The sequence below is a fragment of the Pteropus alecto genome, unplaced genomic scaffold (genome assembly GCF_000325575.1).
Source record: "Pteropus alecto unplaced genomic scaffold, ASM32557v1 scaffold185, whole genome shotgun sequence".
Lineage (NCBI taxonomy): Eukaryota > Metazoa > Chordata > Mammalia > Chiroptera > Pteropodidae > Pteropus > Pteropus alecto.
Window position 1 is genome coordinate 10,254,907 of NW_006438088.1, and position 17,679 is coordinate 10,272,585.

The 17,679-nt window shown below is 34.9% G+C and overlaps 1 long non-coding RNA gene across 1 annotated transcript in view; it reads right to left on the reverse strand.

The window, feature by feature from the left end:
- LOC112482564 overlaps positions 1-17,679 on the reverse strand; it is a 133,785-nt gene that overhangs the window by 98,645 nt on the left and 17,461 nt on the right. The window lies entirely within an intron of this gene.

Here is a 17,679-nt window from a genome sequence, read left to right on the forward strand (position 1 = left end):
TCAAAAAAACAAAAACAAAAACAAAAAGTTTATCTGATGCCTTTACTTTTATTTCATCACATGATCATCTTTATTGAACAAAGAGGATTTGTCTGCTTTATCTGATTTGACTGTCTGCACATATTTTAATGAGTATTCATTAATAAAATTTTATTTTGTAATCCTATCTCAAATAGGCATTAAATCAAATTATCTAATATTTAAAATTGAACTACGATTCTTTTTCTGAGAAATTTTTTTTTAAAAAACCTCTAAAATCTACTTTTAGTTTTGCCAGCTAGATTGAAATCTTATTTCACAGAGTAGAAATTATGATTGAACCCACCTGGGTAAACATGTTCTCATATTTAGTGAGATCCATCTTATAGTAGTGTGTCCAAATGTTTTATTTTCAATTTAAATGACAAGTTCAAAGTGTACTGTACATTTCAACATAACTGGGTGGAAAGTTAAATGTTTGTCATACAAGCTCTTTAGACAGGTTAACTCTGCAGAGCTCATTGGAATCTTACAATTGGGTCAGAGATAATATGGAAGGCTTTTGTCCTTGGGGTCTTCATTTGTCTCATGTTCTTCACTTAAAAGTAGAACTTTCTTGTTTCATTGAGGTTCTTACCTCATACCATCTTTTAAGGGAAATAGGAACAGGTTATAATTCTTATTATTGCAGCCTTGCTGAGAACTTAAAGTGTTTGACTGGTTTTTCAACTCCTTAGAATTCTCCATATTTAAACTTATTTGAAGTCAGGAGTTAAGGTATTTTTCACTTGAATATATGGATTTTTCCCCATGCAGATATGTAAAATAGAACCCAGCATAACATGGGTCTACTTATGGGATGTCCCACTTGTGTGCTGTCTTAACACCTATTTGGTTATAAAGCCATTAAGGGGAACAGTGTGTCTTGGTCATTGTTGAAACTTCAGTGCATATCTTAGGGCTTGATATACAGTGAGTACTCAACCAACACTTGAATGAAAATGAGATATTAACTCATCCCCAACATGGTAGTAAGGTTAATAGTTTCCATAGATAAATATACTGCTTTTCTAAAAAAAAATAAAAAAATAAAAAAAAAAATAAAACAGCAATAAAAAAATAATAATGTAAATTAATGATGTAGAGTAAAAGAAAAAGAATATAAAATGCAATATTTAAAGTAGAATTATATAATAAATTATTAGCTAGCTTAAAATACATAACAAATAACCTCTCAAAACTCTATGGTATAGAGATAATATTTTGAAAATACCAAGGTGAATTTGGGAATAAAACTTTTTGTGTATGCAAAAAGTTTTGTGTATGCAAAAAGATTTTTACTGATATTTTAGTATTTTCCATAATTGGTATTATTTTACCAGGCACTTTAATTAATTTTTGGAAGTAGGTGTGATATAAATTATACATTAACATATAAATAGATCAGGTTTTTTAACTAGAATAAATGCCTTTCATGACAGCTTAAAAGATCCACTTTAAATCAGCTTATAACACCTATTTTAAAAAGAATTTGAAGTTAAATGTTCTCTTTCTATTTCAATGACAGTGATGTAATTATTTTTGGGATTAAGAAGATTTTGTCATTATTAATTTCTAGATAACAGATTAGCAATTCAGAGAGTCAGTAATTGTGTACCAGCTATGCGCTTGTCACAGTAGGAGACATGGGATGAGTAAAAATGACACCCATCCTTACAGGTGTTTATAATTTGGTAGAAAGTCTAAAGAAGACAGAACATGGTAAGTGCATAAGTGAGCTAGCTACAGGATCAATTTATGTTGATTCAAAGAGGGGCAAGATCATAGGTAGATGCGGAATAAGAAAGACCTTACGGAACATAAGTTCAATAGTGATGGAAACAAAGCACACATTCCACTTATAAATATACTGCACCTAAAGCACAGGCAGTTTTAATAAAGATTTTGAGAAATACACAGCTTATTATAATTCATACAAAGGTGGTTAGCTGAACATTTCAAATCATACCTTCTACAGATGAGCTTGGATGATGGCCTATAATAACAACTCACATTTGATACCAAGCAATTTTATCATTGCTGATTATTTTCAATTATGAGTGAATGATATTCAAATAACATGGAAGAGGTTAGATATTATATACTCTTACCTGATACTATGTCAGTATTGACTGCAATTATTATTTAAAGACTAGAACTGCTTTTATTTCCTATCATGTACTTTACTGGAACATATAAGAAGAATCTCTTCATAACAGAACTAGGATTATAGGACCTTAGAAGTCAGTCATACGGGTCAAATAGTTTTTTGATGCATCAGTTATAAAAATAAAGTTTTATGCTAGTCCTGTGAGGCATGATCCATCAATAATGCCATTTGGGATGGTACCTAAATCATAGTATCAACTGTATATGCTTGTTTTGTTACTTCAGATTAGTTATATAATTCCCATGTTTCTGAAAACTGGTACAATAGAGCTGTTCTCATCAAGTCTGGTATAAACCAAAGATATATTTTACAGAAGTCCCAAAAGAGAACATAAATATAAAGTAATAAGACTGATTTTTACAAATACTTTCAAAACTCAGTGTGTTCATTTAACAAACATTTGAGGAGCTACTAGGTAGATAATAATAACAGAAAAAAGAAAAATCAATTCCCATTCACATGTATATAATTAGATACCTAGTATTCATTTTTTAAATTAAAATTCTTGGGCACCAACCATAGACCATGTCCTCCTCTAGCTGAGGCGGCAATGGGAAGGTGGGGAGGGCAGGAGGAATTACAATAATGAACAAAAGTAGCACACTGTCTTTCCTTCTGGAGCTCACAGTCTAGCTGTGCTAAGCATAGCAAAAAGCAAGGTAGACATGGCAGGCTCCTTTCAGAGTTTTCAGTTTAGTGGGAAAGGAGGCAGATATATAATTGTAAGGTAGAAAATGCTCTCTTTATTTAATCAAGGTTATCATCAATTCCACTTGGGGGAAGTTTTCAAAATTCATATGCATGAGTTTCAGTAAGACCTAGATGAATAAAACTGACTGGCGGTGGAACCCCCGAAATGAACATTTTGACTATTTCTCTCCTGAAAACATTGGCATGGCCCTCCCTGGTTAAGAACTCCTAAAAGAAGTTCTTTGAATCCTTTGCCTCACTTTTGCTCTGACTTCATCATAATACATTCGTAACGTTTATAATTCTCCGAAAGTTGCCTTGTTTTTCCCAGAATTATTGATGAGACACGTAGATGAAATTCTTAACCCATGGTAAGAAATGATAAAATTATCTGGCTATTTCAATGTCTGGCATACACATTCTTCTTTGGTCTTCATGATCTATGACTTCATGTGCACTCATATCCATAAAGACTTGCACTTTAATGAGTCTCTCTCACTCTTTCAGATTCTCTTCATCCATCATTTTTTAATTATTCTTTGTGTTCTCATCTTGAAGTTATAAATATTGCTTCTGCTTTGAAATCCAGTTTTCCCAGCACAGCACAATATTATAGTTAAGCTCTTATCAGAAAGATTAGGAATGTCTCTGCTCTTTGGTGTGGATCGGGAGAAAATATATGGCACCTATAAATGCAGCATTACCCATGAAATGTGTCCTGAGAAAGCCAAAGTGCATGGTACTCCACGCACATGTGCAACCCAAGCCTGTTTACAGCAGAAACCCTCTGAAACCTGGGAGCAGGCGAAATAGGGAATTTATTGGCTTGTGGCTTACAGTCGCAGAAAACTAAAATATGCCTTTCTTTTATATTATTGACTTTTAAAAATGACATGTGAGTAAACACTTTAAGTAGTTTCTTGGATATGGGTTTGCACATGAGTAGAGAAGTATGAGTAGAGCATTAGCAGCCCAAATATCATAGTACTAAGCTGACCAGGGTGATTTTCATAGTAGTAATTTCTGCACTTTCCTCCATGGACCTTAAAAAAGTGTATATTTGCTTTCCTGAACTCAGCACAACTTATCTAACACCAACAAAAAAGGTGAATTTGTAGTTGCTGCCTCCTTTGAGCCTTCTCCATGTTCTCCTCCTTCTGCTAGTTTTTGTAGATCTTTAACACTCTTAAGTAAATGATGCTGAGCCCTTGGAGAGGTTATATATACTAAAAAATGCCAGGTTTACTGATTGTCATGCTGGATTACCAGTGGTGTTAAGCTGAATCTTTGAAACCATGCACATTTCTTTCCTTCTGGTTTATCTCTAGTAGGACAAGTCCCACTGAACAGGAATCATTTACATTCACCAGAAGAATGAAACAAATCAGTAGCAGTGCTCTGATCTGCTCCTTTGGCATGTTTGAGCACACAAAAGGTCTGCAGCTCCAAGCACCACAGTGGATGCTTAGAACCTATCTAATAAACTTACTATGTTAGCAAATCAGAGCGTAAAGAACAGTTTCCTAAGGAAGCTCTTGGCTTGTCCTCCCCACCCCAACATTATGTTTCTTCAGAAATCTCTGATAATAGAACTTCATTTTTTAAAATGCCATTGTTTTATCAGATGAAGTTCATAAACTATTGTGAATCATGTATAATACAAAGTAAAAAAGAATATGAATGGTACCCTGTCTTATTCACACTCTGAGTTTGGTATGAAAAAGAAGCAAGATCTTCCAGCTGGAGCAAGCTGGACAGGATGGGCCCAGAGCCAGGGTCCTTCCGGGTCAGACTGGCAGTGGTTCAGCAAAGTCTGACTCGGCTTAGACCTACACTCTGCTATAGGCCTAGGGACTCTGGTAATGGATCATATTATCCAAATCTCAGGATTCCTCTAGAATGAACCAGTTTTCTTGAGAGAACTTAAAGATGTTTTTTAAAATCTACAAATTGGCATGACCTATGGAGGATAAACTGAGTGAGGAGTTTCCATTTATACTCTCAGGCAAAATCCAGAAAGAAAGTTCTGCTCCAGACTGAAGTTAGCTCAAAAACAAATAGAACATATTGCTACTGTAGTAAAGGAAGATTAGAAACAAATGGTAAAATTAACTGGGGTGGACGAAAGGGATAGGGTATAGGGAGGGACTATGTCACTGTAGGTTAGTCAAGAAAGAGTACTACGTCCTCTTTTTTAGATGGTACTATAGTCTTCTCTGTAAGACCATCTCATTCTTCTTTCCTTCCTCCCTCCCTCCATCTATCTCTCCCTCCCTCCTTCCCTCTCTTTACGTTTCCTCCTCCCCCCTTATTCTTCTCCATGTTTACTATGAAAATAAATGATACAATATGCTCAGCCAGAAACCTTGGAGTTATATTTGATACCTTTTCTTTGTTAAATTCACACTCGAATGTTCATCAATCCCTGCTAATTCTACCTTCAAATTATACATCAAATCTGTCAACTACTTTCCATCCCCTTTTCCACACAACCTATTACAGTCATAATTCTGGGTAGATTGTAAGAATTTCCCTATGAATCTATTCTCCACATACAAGTCAGAGAAATTTAAAATAAAAACATGATGATGTTGCCATTTTTTTACACATACACACTTAATCCTTTAGTTGTCTCCCATTTTTTTTAGACTAAAATCTGAAAAATATAACATAACCTAGGTTATCAGCTGACCTACTTCAGCTGATCATCTCCTACACATCTTTGGCTTCTCTGCTTAAATAAATGTCTCTTCATCAAGAAAGACTTTTTACTTTACCTAGTATTTGTTTTCCCGCTTAAATACTCCAATCAAAACATACACTTCTCTTTAAAACACTTTTCCCAGTTGTAAACAAAGAGTTATTTGCATGGTTATTGATATTATTCTTATTCCTCAGATTTTCAACTCCACGAAAATAAGAACTGTCTTTTCAGTATTGTATTTCCTGAGACTAGCCGAACTGCTAGCTCAAAATGGTACTAATGAATATTGTTTGCCTAAATAAAGTAACAAATGAATTAATGCATTTAAATTATCTTCAAGAATACCAAGACTCCCCCCAGATATAATTTCTCTAATCAAGAGGGATGAATAATTAGAAAAATACTCTGAACTGGATATTTATTAAAATTCACTCCTAACTTTCAGAAACCATTTTAGATATATTTATAGTAGCTATGTTTGTTTGTTTTTAAGTATATGTTCTTTGGGGTGGATTATATTAATCACATTTATCTTCTGGGTATTCAGAATTACAGAGCTGAAAAAAGATTTACAAACACTGAATAACAAGGCTACTACACTTCACTGTTGACATTAATTTTGCTTCTTTGATCTATATTTCTAAATAATCCAGGATAGTGACATTTATTTTATACCTGTAATTACCATAAATGAAATAATGATAAGAATCTATTCTAAGGCTATATATATATACATATATATATTTTTTTTTCTCCCAGGTTTACTGGGGCTTAGAGATGTCAGATAATTTATCTGAGGTTACAAAGATAATTACCTAGAAGTAGAGCTGTAAGCCCTTAGAAGCAACAGAACATAATAGTTAGACACCTAGACTTTGCAGTTAGAAAGATCTGGGTTCAAGTTTTGTTTTGTCATTTACTAATTATATAACCTTGGACAGATTTGTCAGTTCTTCTAAGCCTCAGAATTTCTAACATTTCTAATGAGGCTCATTGGGATGATTGGCCACCATAACAATTACTGAGAAAATATAAGTAAAGACATTCAGAGAAGTAGCTGACATATAGTAAGAAGTCAGTGAAGGTCAGTAGTACTATAGATGGAGAGAATTAAGAGATGACATTGCAAAAGAAGAAATAATGTAGGAAATCAAAAATATATCCAGAGAAATAGTAAGCATAAAGAGTTGGAGAGTAGTAGGAGATAAATTAGATTTGACTACATCAAGATAACTGCCATAAGTTATGTTTATTTAGAGCAACTAACTAAACTTTTCCCAAATGTGGACAATTGAGAGGATATAGATTAGCATAACTAATTAAGCCTTTTCAAAGGAAAGAAAGCCTTAATTAAAATATTCTCTATAAATACTGGCCAATTACTAAGTAGAAGCCTCTGCTTAACAGTTTTGAAAGCAGAATATAGTATAAACATTTAAATAAATACCAACACCTACATGTATATTTAGTATCTTTCCTGTGTCAACACTGTGTTATCCATCATTATTTAATCTAACTGGTACATTTTCTTTTCTTATCTAAACAGATCTTTTCGTGTTCTCTTATTTTCTTCTGGTGGGATCACAGTTCAGGGAAGAATTCTTTACTCTTAAGTCTAGGCAATTATTCTGCAGAGAAATTATAAAGTACTCCTAAAGTGCTATATCTCTAGCATCTATCATGAGGCTTTGCACAGTACAAATGCTCACCAAATACTTGCAAATACTTATTAAGAGAAAGAAGGTATGAAAGAAAAAAAGAAAAAAAATGAGATATCCCTTTAAAATATTGTTACTGTCCCATAGAGATTCATTTGCGTGTAGAATGAACTGATGATGGAGAGACTGCACGACTGCAACATAAAGATATTGTTGATTCTAAGCCCTGCACTCAGGAATAGTTTCATTACAACTATAACATTAGAATGTCTCACAATGTCCTTAAAAACACTATTATCTCACTGTTTTTCATATACTCTTTAGCAAACAGTCAGTTGACATCTGATTGGAGTTGTTTACTTTTCTGATTGAAGTAAAGCTCCTTTTCCATAAAATATGGCAGCGGATGCTGTTAGTAGGCAGCCAACTAGCAGTAAACCAAATTAAGTCAAGTTGTATGGCTTACTCAAAGCTTATAGAACTCTCCACAGTACTAAGGACTCTCCATTATATGCTAAATTTCATACATTATCAAAATGTGGTCTCATGCTTCTGAATTAATAAGGGTCCACTCTATTGATCAATCAATAGAGAAAGAATTATGTCATAGCAGTTATGAGCAAAAGTTGATTGGACTCAGTTTTGTTTTTTTATCTCACAAGCTTTCTCCCAGCCAATTGCTTGGTAACATGATGTGGACAGAATACAGATTCTTCTAGTTATCGCATATGATTATTAAAATGTTATCTTGTTCTTTTTCCAAACAATCTTCCTAACAGTCAGCTTTTCCCCTAAATAACCTCATTCCCTCCACCCCACCTTCAAAGCCTAATCCTTGAAATAGGGTCCTTTATACCTAAAAGCAAGATGTCTGTATTTTCCATTGGTCACAGATGCTGCCTCTCCAATGGGCTGTCTTTTATTTTTCTGAATACTTACAAACATTTAAAGAGAATTGTTTATAAATGGATATAAGCACTGGCTTTCTGACAGGCTGATGTGGAAAAAATTGTATTTTAAATATTGAAGTACAGAATGAACTGATGATGAAGAGACCAAAGCCTGAAAGACCATCGAAAAGGCATCGCCATTACACAGGTTCAGCTCTGAGCCAAGGTAGTGGCAGTGAAAAAAAAAGAAAAAAAGAAAAAATAAAAAAAAAAGCAGATTCTTAAGGTTTCACAAAGAAAGGCTCTAATAGACCTTGTAAATATTTGGCTCTGAGGATGGGGAGAAGTGAGAAACTGGGAGATGTCAAATGTAGCTAACTAACATTTAGTCTCTGAAATAGAGAAGAACAGAAATATGATAACAGAAGTAGAAAATCAAGAGGAGAGTTGGATCTGGGCTTCAGAAGATCCTGAATCAGGTTCTGCACAAGTTAAAGGGAGAAGATGAAAATCCTTCTGACTTTTACATGAGTTGGTGTGGGCTCTGTCACTGACTAACTGCAAGATCTTAGGGAAGACACTTAGTTTTACTGGGTGTAATCTTCTCATCTATGGAATGCTGCTTGGGTTAGCTGGTCACTATAGTCCCTTCTAAATCAAAATTTCTGTAATTTTACTAATTTGACTCTTAAGAAAACAGCTCAGAGGGAGAGAATGAAAGAAAAAGAATGGATTTGAGTTCAGGGACCCTAAAAAGGGCAGTAGAAGAAGACGGTGAGAAAGATGCACAAATAAGACAGTGTTCAATAAATATCTGCTGACTAAAGAAGATTAGAAATATAGCGTCCCCAAGAACAAAAGAAGAGGGGATTCCAGAAATAGTGCTGTCTGTCAACAGTATCATACACCACAGTCAGTAAAAGAGAATAAAACCCAACAAGGGCTCCTGAATTTGGTGTGTAGGCTGCTAGAGACCTTAAGAAAGTACCAGGACTAGGGTACAGATTTTGACATGAAATCCAAGAGCCATGGTTAAGAAAAAGTTACAGGAAGGGTCCAATTTGAGTGTGGAGAGCCCAGGGAACCTACAGAACATTGTATGATATAGAATCAGGAAAATTCTGAAAATTATGAAAAGTCAATACATATTAACTGGTTACTCAAAGGATCCAACTTCTGCAGCGAATCTGGAATATGTTAATCATATCTAGTGTTTAAATAAATGATGAGACTAGTATGGATCCACGGAATATATAGGGATATTCCTGTATTTATTCCACATGGACAGTATTGGCACCCAAACTCGGTAAATGTGTGGGAGCTGATGAGGAACCGGCTTCCTTGGTGATCTGAGTACATCAGAGTTCAGGATCCAAGTGGGAGGGGCCCTCAGCACTGTTAGAGAGGCCTGAAACAATTGCTCTGTATCTCAGTGGAGAACATTTGGTGACCTGGGACTATGGGGACTTTTCTTGCTTATTTTGACCCATATTTAAAATCCTAAAAGAGTCTGGTCCAAGGGCTGAGAACTCAGCCTAACTCAGTGGCTGACACATGTGAGCACTTTGATGAAAGTTCTTTGAATAAAGCAGGTTTCTCGTTGATCTCATTGACAAAACTTCACTATAACTGCCCCATTGACTAAAGCGTTGTCTATTACAGGCTCATATTTGAAGCAGTAAACATCATCGGATTTTGCAGACACAATTATAAATCACTTTTCAGAGAAATTTGCTTTATTTTCTTATGACTTGATGGCCTAAGAGTATTAATATAACTTATTAATAAAGATTACACACCAAGGGACACTCTGTCTCATTTAGCTTTGTTGAATTATTATCTGAGCAGTAGAAAACACACATATGTGGACTAGGCAGCCTTCAAGGCCTAATTGTACGGACTGAGTGTCACCTTTCAGTAGAGCTGTTAGATGCCTTGTGTATGTCCAATTGATGCAGCAGCTTCTTTAGCCAACAGTAACTCCCATTTTGGGGCCATGTACTTAACAGGTCTTTGGGGAGAATGTGCCATTTTTAGGATGCACTTTAATATTTTAATGGTGGTCATGAATCGTTTATGACCAATCCATTCCCCTGAATCAATGACAAGATTTAAAGAAGAAACTTGACAAATTGGAGTATATTAGGTCAAAGAAACCATAAACAGCAGGGGCCTTGACATTTGAGAAATGCCCGGAGTCACTGAGGGTGCTTAGTCTAAAGAGTGGGAGATTTGTCTTCCAATGGTTGAACGCCTGCCTGTGAAAGGAATAGTGCGTTTATTCTCTGTTGTACTTATAGTGAAAGATAGACATGGATTTCAACTCAGTATAATGGAAGTCTTTATAATGATTGGAAATGTCAAGCAACTGAGCATCTTGTAAAATATTGGGCTCTCCATCAGTCACTGCAGATTTCAAATAGAGCTAGAGAATAATCTTCATTCTCACTATAGAACAGATGTAGGTAACAAAACAAACATTACAAATCAAGAGGGGTAAGGAGCCTGCTTTCTGAAGTCGCATGGCATACATGCAGTGCAAAAACTGCATGGGCACTTTGCGAGGATTGAATACTTTGTTGTCATTATCATCACCATTATTTTGTTTGAGAACTGAAACTTGCTGCTCAAGGAAATCTTAAGGGAAAAAGTCCTGTAATCCATCTGTTCAGTCTGTGAAGTATATTTATTATTGAATAAGGTTTAAATTGAGGAAATACTTAAGGGAAAGTGGCAGAAGGATTGATGAAAGGAAAGAGAGAAACTGAGAATGTACAAACTGAAAGACACAGTTTGGAATATGATTTGATATTGAGGGGAAACTAACAACAACAAAAAAGTGGCCAGGAAGCAGGAGAAATGCAGAAAAAAGGCAAGTTGAAAATAATCTTTTCTCAGTTGAAAGGAAGAGGTTTTTTTTCATATGAAGTACATAAAACATTTTAGCACTGAGAAATTCAAGGAAACATAAAACAATTTTTAAAAAGTTTTTGTTCTCAGGTGGTGATACTGCATGCTAATAAACTAGAACTTGCTATGCTGTGGCCATCCAACAGAATTCGCCACAAATCTTACACTTAACAAGCTGTGAGTGATTCCTGTAGACAAATCAGGGCCAATGCTCCTGCTGGCCTTACTTCTCATCCCAAGCCTAATCACTTCTTGCAAATTTAAATCTGACTTAAGGAATGGTACCAAAGTATACAATTAAAAATATAGCAAGAAAATTTTACCTCTACATGATAGACTATAGTTATTCTAAACCTACAAATTTAAGCATCTAGGAGGAAGGAAGAGGTTAAGATAAAAAAATCTTCCTTAAGTTTATTATAAAAATTTTTTCAAACGTTTTTTAACAATGTGTAACAAAAAGAATTGTGTAATTAATTCAATTACACAATGCAATTATTACGACTGCAATCTAAAATACTTTGAGTTCCTCTAAAATAGAATCCCATGTAACATAAAGAGAAGAAAAGGTCCAGAGAGGTTAGTGGCTTGCAAATAGATTTGATTTCACTGTCTGTGCAAATTGTCTTATTTACAGTAAATATTGGCTTTATTAGTTTATAGCACTTGACTGTCTGTAGGCTCATGGCTGCTCTAGATTTATAGGTCCTTGTAGTAGGTATTTGTTATAAAAATATATTGTAGGACCTGGGTATTAGCATGTGGACTCCAGCACTGAACTTATTATTTCTTTTACACAACATTGTGATTACAACACAGACTCTCTCGAAGATATGCCCCCCGTGTAGCCTGATAAAACAGCACAGGCCACTTGTATGTTCCAAAACTTAAATGCAATAAAAGCAAATGATGCATACCCTCCCTGTGGGGCCTCTGTACTTCCCAGGCTCTGAAATACACTGAGGGAAATATGCAAACACCAAACCTGGTCTACGATTTACCCTGAGATGACTCTTGCCTGGAAAAGAAAAGAAAATGTTTTCCTCTTCAGCGTCTCTCAGATTGAAACTATTAGCAAACTTATAGTTTGGTTTATTCACTTGCTGAGCTCTAGTATTATCCAGCTTGCAAAAAAAACATCCAGACAACTGCCCTCTTCCTGCCTGCCTCCTTTCCTGAATGCTACTCTCCCTCTCTTCACCAGCCCCAAATGGGAATTATTCAGCTAAAGTCTTTGAAATTTCCTTTGCTGAAGGATTTCTTTTCTGTAGGAATCTTGATTTTAACTTTCTCTACCTTCCTCACCTTCAGGGCCCAGTGGAAGACCAACTCCATATTCTTCTTAAGTTCCAGGACAGAAGACTAGAGACAAATTTAAAGTCTTCACATGCATGAAGGTCCTCTCCAGCATTGCTTTCAATCTTACTTTACTTTCACTTTTCCCACTTCCAATCTGAAGCCTCTTCCTAGCAATCAGACTATGCATGTCTGCAGTGTTTTTCTTGGTTCTACACATTCAACTCATTATCCCAATTTATCATACTCTTGCCTGAGATTTTCCTTCCTTAACTGGTTAAGAAGTGACATGACTCCACCCACCTAAATGTATAGCATTTTGCTGGTAGCGTGTATTTGATAAGTGTTTGTTAGATGAATAAACTCATAAGACCTTAAATTATACACCAACATTTCTGCTTCCAAAGTATATGGCCCAGAGCAGAGACTTCCCTGTTTGGTGGATGATGTGCAGTCCAGGTTTTTTCTTTGGATCTTCCCTCTGAATCCCATTTTGGTGACAGGTAACTCAAGCTAAAGAGGGTCAGGCCTGGCATGTATACAGGAGGGATGAGTGTCAGCAATGTCAGTGTGTGAGTTGTGGGGTGAAATTTTACAAAAACAAAGATGAGTGATTTTTCTAGAGCATCTGCCTTCAAGGCTTGCTCACTGTTCTGCACAACTATGTTAACATAAAACAAACAAACGAACAAACAAAAAAAAAACCTTTTGGATTGTGCTTATTTATGTTTTTGGTAGATATTTATGTTTTTACATACTTTTAAACATACAACATTTTATTTGTATTTATATCTTTCTCACTCTCTGAAAGCCCTTTATGTCAGCAAATGTCAATATGATCTGAAAGGTTACAACCTAAGGAATGTCTACACTAAGTTAGTATGAATACTTGTTAATTGTCCCAGGGCCACTAAGTATTCTTTTCCTAAGCTGTCAGTGTGTGTATATATACACAGGGTCTGTCCTGCACTATTTGCCTTCAAATTATTCTTTGTTTCATTTATGTATATTTTGCCTCTCCAATTATATTTCCGTAAGGGCAGGGATTGTGTCTTAAATAGTATTCTCTTGCATCAACAGTTAGCAAAATCTGGTCATTATGGTAGGTGTCTAAAAATGCTACTGAGATGAGTCTTGGTTAAATATTTTTTAAAAGTGCACTTCAAAAAAAAAAAAAAAAAACCTCTTTTTGTAGGTTCTGCAGAATTTGCCTCAGCTAATAAAGAAGTGGCACTGTTTGACAGTCTCACAGTATCAGTATGTAAACAGACCTTGAGTTCTAGGCTTGGTTTTCTTGCTGATCAGTTCTAAATATTATTATTTACTATATGTGTTGATGTTTTGACTGGTTTAAGTTTTTCTTTACAAAAAGATACACAAGTTTGGAGAATTGTTATCTGTTCCCTTGTTTGTTTGTAGAGGGGAAAAGTTCTATTTACTTCATTCCTTCCACAGAACAAAATATTTTATATTTAATATGATACGTTTTGAAGCAATAAAAGGCTTCTTATTCATTTTTGTCCCTTTCACTCATGCCACGGTATACCCAGTTTGTAGTCAGCATTCAATAACCGTTTAAATTCTTTTTATAATTAATAATTATAGAAAGCTTTTTAAAAGTATAATATGAAAATGAGAAGCCACAAAGTTAAAAATGGATGAAATTGATTACATAAAATTTTACATGGGTAATAAAGCACAATAAACAAATTCAAAAAATGAAATATAAACTTCAAAAACTATTTTCAAGATATATGACAAAGGATTAGTGTTCATAATATAAAAAAGCTCTTATGAATCAATTTTAAAAAATAAGCAAGCCAATAAAAATAGCAAAAGACATACCAGTGAATACCAATGACCAGGACATATAAAACTATTTTTCGCTAATAATTAAAATAAGTTAAGTAACTTGTCACTTTTCAATTATCAGATCATCAAAGAATCAAATGATTGATATACGTTTTTGGTAAAGATAAGGAAAAAAGATACGCTCATTTTCTATGGGTGAGAATAAAAATGGTTAAAAAAAAAAAAACCCACCCAATTTAGGTGGATTAGGTAATATTTTTTAAAATTTAAATGTGCTAAAAGTTCTAGTACTGGAAATTTATTCCAGAGACATACTAGCAATAAATATGTAAGAATATAAGTAAAATAATGTTTATTGTATTCTTTGCAATTGTGACATGCTATAAACAAATATCTCCAAGAATTTGGAGAAACAAATTTAAAAGAATGAAGTACACCTACCTACATGTCTGGTTATGGAAAAAAAATCAGTTATTTTAAGTATAAGAGCAAGTTATGATGGCATATTTAGTATTATTTTATTAAATTAAAATATCTTGGAATATTGGTTCCAGAAACAGGAGAACTGATCTAGGTAGACTTCTTTCTGACTATACACACATTAAAAATAAAAATTTCATAAAATATGTAAGAAAAGTTGTAAATATCTTGCTAAACATAAAACAAAGAAAAGAAAGACCTTAAGAATCAGAGTAAAGAGGGAATTTTAATCCAGGTGTTTCGGTCATCAGAGGACTGTGGCAACCAATGGGATGTTGTAGCAGATGCTGAGACTGGTTCGCATCCCTTGGGCCTTTTTAGGGTGCTCCTGCTGATTTTCAATGGCCAGGATCCACCTCTCTGTAACTTAGGGCTTTTCCCCCCAGAACTCTGGAAGGCTGCTCTGATTGCACAGTGGCATGTTGGAAATGTCAGAGAATATCTCCTCCTTCTCCAGCCCTAATAACCTTCAGGCAATGAGTCCCCAGTTATGGTGTATAAATATACCAGCTCCCTCACCATCTGTGGTGGGTTAATTATGAGGCACGTATCTTGCACCATATCCCAGAGTTTCTCACTTTAATTGTCCACTGGCATAGCTGGCTTACAAACACTCTATTATTGGTTTCCTTTATCACCCTTCCACTCGCTTCCCCTCTGTCTTACTGGGATTCTGTGTAGCTCCCTCAAAGTCTATATGCCCTTGAGTACTTGTCTCAGGATCCATTTTTGGGAAAACCAAAACCAAGAAAGATGTTAATAACTTTAAGGACCTAGGTTATAGGATTGGGATTTTAATGTGCATTCAGAAGCCAAAGTGAAGAAAATAAACCAAGAACCTTACATTAACATGACTCTGGGCTGCCCTCCCTCAGGGAAAGGAGAACTAAAGATTTTTGCTCATCATTCCAGAGAAATGGCAAGTCAGTTTCTTTGCCCTACACAGAGAAGGGAAAAAAAAGCTCACGTGATGAACTGAAAACTAAAACCTGGTCCTGGCATTTGAGTGGTATAGGAATGTAAAATGCAAAACACGAATGTGTGAACTGGTTCCAGAATAGTAAAATTTCTAGGACACTATTTGTAAGGAAACAAAACATGTACGAGATGAAAAAAAGTAAATCTCTGCTGAATATAAGCTAACCAATTTAAAAATACAATAAAAAAAATTATCAAGCAGGAGTTAGTAGACAGGAGAATCAGAACACGAGTTAATAGAACAATTTGCAAGAATCCACAAAATGGGTGGGCTGAACATTATTGGAGAAAAATGAAAAGGATCAAAATTATATGGAAGGAATGGACACCGACGCAGGAATGGGCAAATTTTTAAAATAACAAATGTATCTTCTAGAAATGAGAAATAAGATAATTGATGATGAAAACTCAACTGTGGATCAAAAGCCTTTTAGACATAACTCAAAAAATTGTGAAACTGAAAGAGAAATCTAAGGAAATTTGTTACAATGAAGTATAGTGAAATAAATATATGACTAATATGGAAGCATATTTAAGAAAAATGAATAATGGAATGAGAATGCCGAACATATATATGTAATAGAAGGTCAAGAAAGTGAGAAAGAATAATAGACACAATTTTCAAAGAAAGTGTGGCTGAAATTTTATCAGATTTGATGAAATGTGTGAAACATAGACTAGAATATCTATGAGATTATAAAACAAGGTAAATAAAAGTAAATCGATCTAGATATTTCAGCGAGCCTGCAGAATATGAAAGACAGGGAGGCGGACCTCAGCTGTCTTTGCAAGAGAGAACCGGCTGCAAGAAGTAGCCAACAGTCTCCAGCTGCTGCACCCTCAGGATCCGCAACAGTGTTTACATGGGGGCCACGCTCTCCCCAGACTGCTCCAGGCCAAAGTAGACATTATGGGGGTACGATAGCCCAAAGCTGAACCTTTCTGGCTCAATGCCAAACGCTTCGAACAGGTAGTTCTACTTAAGAGGTAGCTGTATGCCTGGCTCAGGCTGGTGGAGCTGTAGTGCAGGCTGAGCCTCTCCCTACACCAAACTAACTCCTTTCTCTCTTTTTTTCCCCCAGAGTCAGACTTGCACTGTGGTTTGAATCTCTCCCCATCCACTCCTGCTCGCTTTGCCCTTTATCCTTAGGCCATTTCCCCCAAGTAATTCTTTGTAGTTCTAATTTTGTCTGGGAGTGTGCTTTGCAGAAGACCTGAACAGACACAGAGACAATCCCTTAAAAGTAACCAGAAAAGACAGGTCACCACAAAGTCACAGCAATTAGAATCACAGAACATTTTTTATCAGTAGTATTAGAGACTAAAATGCAGTGAATATTATCCTCATATTGCTGAGAGAAAATGACCGAAATGCAGAGAATTCTATATCCTGTTAAATCATCATTCAAGAGTCGGGGTTAAGAAATATTTTTCAGTCTAAACATTGATAGTATTTACCACTTACAGACCTAAAAGAAAAAACGTGAACCTAAAAAGAAAGAATGAGATGCAGGAAACAATGTTGAGTAATATCGAAAGCTATAGGTAAATTTAAATAAGCATTTACTATAACAAGAAATTAAAAAACAAATAACGAATTCAAAAAGATAATAGCTCAAGATTGAAATATGAATCAAAGCCAAAATATAGACAATAATAACACATTTTGGAGGGTGGACATAATCTGATATTAGTAAGTTCCTCATATTATTCTGGGATATGAGAGAGATATTAAATACAAATAAACTTATTTATATTTTAACTCTAGTATGAATGTTAAAAATTTAAGGGTAATCCTGAAACTATAAAAAATGAAATGCCTAATCTCCAAACCAACAGAGAGAAAATGAATTTAAAAACTTAAATTGATCCAGGAGAAAGAAAAGGAGTAAATAAGAAGTAATAAAAAAGCACAATGAATAGTTAAAACCAAAGTTAAAATTGAATAAATAAATCGTAATGTGTATATGGATTTAGCTCGACAGTTAAAAGAGAGTCTACAATTGAATTAAAAATTAAAAGTCAGATATGTGTTATCTAAAAAAATACACCAACAATATGTACTTGCAGGAA